The sequence below is a fragment of the Pogona vitticeps genome, chromosome 10 (genome assembly GCF_051106095.1).
Source record: "Pogona vitticeps strain Pit_001003342236 chromosome 10, PviZW2.1, whole genome shotgun sequence".
In the NCBI taxonomy this organism is placed as follows: domain Eukaryota; kingdom Metazoa; phylum Chordata; class Lepidosauria; order Squamata; family Agamidae; genus Pogona; species Pogona vitticeps.
Window position 1 is genome coordinate 122,269 of NC_135792.1, and position 5,841 is coordinate 128,109.

The following is a 5,841-nucleotide window of genomic DNA, read 5'->3' on the forward strand; positions in this document are numbered from 1 at the left end:
GTGACTTAAATTAGCTTAGCCAGTCCTCAAGACTCTAATTTCTTTCAATCCTGTCTCAAAAGAAGCACACATCATTTCTTGATCTTTCACCTCATTTGAAGAGCTGTCGTATTTCAGGACCTCGGAGAGCACCCGCGCAGCTGCTCCAGAAGCGGCTTCAGCAGTGCTGCTTGTGCAGCCCTGCAACAGCTGGCTGGCCTGAGGGTGGGGGGACCTTTTCCAGCCTGTACCATTTCGGCCCCGGCCCTCTCTCCCAAAACTCCAGCTGTCCAGAGGCCAAAGGACAGGACCCAAGAGCACGTGCCTATCTGAGCCCAGGGCTCTTCCTGTCAGGAGCAGAGTCTCAGGAGGAGAAGGAGCCTTTCAGAAGAAATAGAAAATGGGAGAAACCATTGAGTTGTAGCCTTCAGGAAGAAGGCATGGCCAGCTGCAGAATTCCAGGGGTCTGGTTTTGACTTCTAGGAGGTCCACATTTGGCCCAAGGGCCTCAGCCGCCACCCGAACCCTGCACCCTCGGCTCCGAGAAAACTTCCTTTGATTCTACTCTCTCTCTCTCTCTCTCCTTCTGTCCTGAAATGGTTAAATGGTGAGGGTGAAGTATTTGATGGGTGGCAGCTTACAGAAGCCCTACCTAGTGACCGTTGTGGGGGCAGGGAAGATGCACGGAACACCTGTTCGACAGGTGTGCTGACTCCTGTCTTCCTCCCCCCCCCCCAGTCTCTGGAGGTCCCAGGCTTTTCCCTGCAGCAGCAAGTCAAGAAACAGGCTGGCCACACCAGGCAACCAGGGCCTTCCTTCAGGACATTCTCAGGTTTTACTTGAGGAGCAATGGCACCACTTAAGGGAGGTGTGTGCCTCCTGTCTGGGCTCTAGAGTTTACAACCCCTGCAGCCAACTGCCTGTATCTGGCTTCCCCTCTGTCTCATAGCCACCCCAATTCAGGCCAGCAATGAAACAGATTTCTCCCATTTTGGATTTTTGGGGGGCAGAGGATACGTCCTCGTAGGAGAGCTCTGTCTCTTGTACTGATGTGAGAAAGCTCTCTCCCACCTGGGAGTAGCCACCAAGTTGGGACCAGCCATGAGCAAAGAGAGAGGATGGCTGTCTCGGAGAAGATGTTGGGAGACAGCCTCAGCAGCACTGGTGGGCTCTTTGGGGTCCCCGCATCAAAGCAAGGGTGCCTGAACATGTCAAATAAAATGTGTGTGTTTGTGCATGGGAGTCTTAGCCTCACACTGTGTGCCTTCTGCCTGACATGGGATGGAAGTCCAGGGTCTTTCCATGGTATTCTGTCCCTCTGCTTTTGGGAAACTATCTATTCCCCTAGTTCATATTCCCATAATACAACTTATTCCAGATCACTGCTCAGCCAGGAAAGATGGAGAGGTTGTTGATAACCTTGTCCCTGTGTTAAGAGGTTTCCAGCCAGGATCCTCACACACGTTGATTGCCCACAGGAAAAAGTGTGCATTCCCTTCCCAGATCAGTAGCAAATGAGGTGCACAGAAATATTTAGATGGTGTGTACTGACATCCACTTGCATTATGAGACAGACTCCCCCCCCCCCCGTTTCAAGGCTTAGGTTTCATTTTAATTCAGCCCAGTGGAGAGAACTGGTTCCAGACCTGAATCAATGTATGCTAGTGTGTATGTAAGAAGAATGAATGCTGTTGCTCTTCAGCAGGAAAAATGAGATGCACAAGTGCGAAGTGGCCTCAGGCTTGGCACTAGCCTGTATGGAAAGGCCTGAGAGTCACAGCAAGCCAGCAGCTAAAAACTGAACCCAGAGCATGATGATAGAATTATAGATTTATTTTATTTTATTTAAAATATTATTACCCTACCTTTCTCCTAAACAAGAACTGTAAAGTTGGAAGGGATGTGAAGGACCATCAAGTCCAACTCCACTATCAAAGCAGGAAACCCACAGCTAAGCATCCCTGACACAGGTGGGCATCTAATCATTGTGAATATTTGCAAGGTGAAAAAAGCAAAAGCAAAAAGAGAGCAAAAAACAAAACAAAACAAAAATCAAAACAACCCCCCCCCCAAACAAACTATTAAGGCTTCTCAGGAGCAAAGTAAGTGCTGTGCAGATACAGAGGCTCCTAGTACCCCAAGGAAGCAGGTAGAAAAATTGAAAAAAAGAACAATTCATTTTTATTCAGAAACTGAATGTCCAACATAGAAAAGCCTCAGCCTTAATTCTGTCTAGACAGACATGTGCCTTGGAAAGCCCAGGGAAGAGGGGCAACCTCACATCGGCTCTTCGGGGAGCCAGAAGTGAGAGGGAGAGACGCCAAAGAATATCAGTCTAACAAAGTTACAGGAGGGCGTAGAGACTGGGGAGTCAAACTCTCACTGGCCTCTTTGCTGCCAAGGGCCCCTTGTGGCCATCTGGGCTGGATTGGTGCTGAGGGGGCACTGCTTGGAGCATGCCAGGTCAACGCTAACCTCCGTGTAAAGGCACCGAAGCAAAGAGAGTTCACCAGTAGCCAAGGCATTGCATTTTATCCAGCATAAGGGGGGGGGGGGTTGATGCAACTCTTAGGCTATAGTACAGTAGTGCAGGGCCCAGATCAAGGAAAGCTGTGACTCTGCTCTGCTCTGAGATCTGGTCTGGCCTCACCTGGAGTCTAGTGTCCAATCTGGGCATCACCATTTAAAAATCATTTTGGGGAGCTGTGATATGTCCAGAGGAGGGTGGACGAAGGGATGGCATGAGAGATGTCTCCATAAGGAGGCCAGACTCCATGAAGAATGGCTGAGGGTCTGTTTAGGGGGCCTGTTTAGCCCAGAGAAGAGGAGACTCTAACAGGAACAGACTGGGCCTATTGGAACATGTAGAGGACTCTCCTATGGAAGATGAAACAAGCTCATTTTGAGCACCTCCAGAGGTTAGGCCCCAAAGCAGTGGGTTCAAATTACAAGGAAGGAAATTCTGCCCAAGGGCTTCCTGAAGGTAACAGCTGTGAGAGCCGAAGAACAGCTGGAATGGTGATGGAGGACCCTCATTCATTTCTACAACAGGCGCCAGGTGCCCACCTGCCAGGGAGGCCTGGGCTGGGGCTTTCCTGCTTCATTCAAGAGCTGGAGGACTTGATGGCCCTTTTAGAGATCTCTTCCCCCTCTGCCTCTGGGACTTGAGAATTCTAAGTCTGCGGCAAAGGCCAAAAGGCACATTCTGCTCAGATGGGCTTGGAGGGCATGAGGCCCAGTGCAGAGCCCCAGGTGGCCTTGGCTGCGTGAGCTGGGAGCCACAACACAGCTAGGATGCTCAGTCAGTCGTTCAGGACCGAGGCTGCCTCATGGAGAACTCGGAAGAGTCACAGTTTGGTGGCCACACACCCCCTTGGCATGCAGGAGGGCCTGAGTCTGTTTCTGAACTGTCATCATCAGCACTTTAAATGGAATGTGATTGCCAGCTAGTGTGAGTCTTTTTGAGCCGGCATTGTGTGGCTGTGGCACGTCATCTCATCTCGCGTCAGCTTCAGGCTCCCATGTTCAGTTCCCCACTTACAGGGCCAGACCGTAGGCAAGGGGGTGGTCTTGGCAGAGGGCCCCGAGGGGCTGGGGCCCATCACAGGATTCGGGGGTGGGTGTGTCAGCCTGGTGCCCTCCAGAAGTGTTGGGCCACACAGCCTATGAGTGCTGAGCAGCTGCAGCAGCTGCAGCAGCCCCAAACATCTGGAAGCAGGCAGGAAGCTCATCCCTAGATGCACCCGTGGCTTGACTCCGACTACAATGTCCAGGGTTTTGTCTGAGGGAAGCAATGGAGCCGTTAGTGACAAGGGAATGAAGCCAGCACAGGTTGATGCTGTTGGCTGTGGCTGAGATTCAGCTCATGGCAACTATGGATCTACATCCCCACAGCCCTGTTTGTGGACCTCACTGCCTTCGCTCCCAGAACCCAGCTATGATCTGCAGTTTGGAAAAAGAACTTAGATGGCTTTGCCAGAGGTCAGAGGGTGGGTGGGAAGCACAGGAGGTCTTTAGCGAGGGTTTGGAGGACTCCCCCAAGGTGCCTGCCCCAGGGTGGCTGCTTAGGGATGTGGCATGGCTCTTAAAGAGGCCTCTCTAAGGGTGGGACCCTGCGCCCCTCGGATGCAGAGGCCCTCTCCTGAAAGGTTGCTATCCACTGAGTTGGTGAGAGTTTCCCTGGGGGGGGGGTATGAGGTGTGTGCCAAAAATGGCTTTGTTTCCTCTTGTTGGTATTTCTCCTTTTAGAGCTTCCTTCCCGATCACAACATGGCAACACATCTCGGGCAACCCTCCTGCAAGAGCTTTTCTTGAACTGTTTACAATTCACCTCAGCAGGCTAGTCACTGTTTTGTAGGTGTTGCATAAGAGGCCCAAACGGCCGGCCGTAACTCGGTTGAAATGGGGAGAGGGAGGAGGGAGGGAGATCATAGAGTCGGTAATGGGGATTATTTCATTTGAGGATTAGTGGAGAAAGAGAGAGAATTAGCTGATATCTACTGTATGCTGTGAAGGAAGCATCTTAGAAATAATAAGGCAACCGAAGGCATTTGGGAGCATTTGCCACAAGACAGACTAAGAGCATCAAGCAATCTGTGGAACGGATCCCGCCATTCAGTGCTCTATTCATGTCGGGGTTGGCGTGTGCCCAAAGCCTGGGAAAGTTACTTTTTTTGGCCCACCACCCTCAGGTTCCCCTTAGCCAGCACAGCACCTGCTTGGGCTGGCTAGGCTCGCTGACGGCCGGCCGTAGCCCCCCCCCCAGAAAGGCAGGCGTCTGAGTTCTGTTTGTGGCGCACCAAGCCGAGCCCTTCGGGCAAGGAGTTGACAAGCCACGAGGAGGAAGCCGGAGTGCCTCTGCTTTGCTTTTGTGGCAGGGTTGCCAGAATGAGAAAGGCCTCAGAAGGGGGAGCTGCAAACCTACAAAGCCGCGGAAGGGCGGGCAGGCGGGCAGGTGGGGGGGGGTTTCTTTCTGAGAACTCTGTGTCCTCTTGCCCGTCCCAGCGCCGAGGTTCCTTCCCAGGCGAAGTCAGTCTGAGCGGCCGTGGCATTTTCTTCCTCAGGGATGCCAAGCTTCTGAGGATCTCTGTTCAGTCGCTCTTAAGCTCTCCAAGCAGCCTGCGTGGATATTGCCATAGATACAACTCCACCCCCCACCCCCACCCACCGCCTGCCATGCCTCGGCTGCTTCAGCATTGCTCTAGTGATGCCGCCGCCGGTTCCTGTCGCCCACATGCACTGGCAGCGCAGAGAGAGCCTCCTGGGCGCGTTTCCCTCATCATGCCTGCCGCTTGTTCTATACCGAGGGCTCCACTTGGGGGGGGAAGCAGGCCGGCCGAACCTGGTCGCCCAAAAGCCCGGTGGTGGTGGGTGGCTTGTTTCAGGAGAGCTGTTGCATTAAATGCTCACCCAAACTACCCCCTCCGCCCCACCCCAAAAGAGGGAGCGCAAGAATGTGTGGGGTCATGAGGGAGCCCCAAGAGCATCTTAGGGGGGAGACCCAAAGCTGGCAACCAGTGCCAAGAGGAGATGGCTTTGAGATGGGATGGTGTCTGCCCTTCAGTCACCGTCCTGGGGGGGGGGGCAAAACGGACGATGCAACAGGACCTGCGGTCTGGTTGCTGGGAGGGATGAGGGTGGGCAGGTCACCCCCACCGCTTTTTTCTGAGAGCCACCCACAAGGAAAACTTGTTGCTCTCCTTTCGGCAAGGGGTGTCTTCAGATTGCTTCTCGTGGTACATCTGTGGCAGGTGGCCAGCCCAGACAGGGAGTCTAGAGGAAATGTTACTTTGCCTCTTGAGTCGGCAAGACTACGGTCTCTTAGTGGTGGCTTTAGTGCAGAGCAGTCAGGGAGAGGGAGAA

At 53.1% G+C, this 5,841-nt stretch overlaps 1 protein-coding gene across 3 annotated transcripts in view; it reads left to right on the forward strand.

Moving 5' to 3' along the window:
- JPH3 (junctophilin 3) overlaps window positions 1–5,841 on the forward strand; it is a 43,940-nt gene that overhangs the window by 3,998 nt on the left and 34,101 nt on the right. The gene's annotated exons all lie outside the window — the stretch shown is intronic.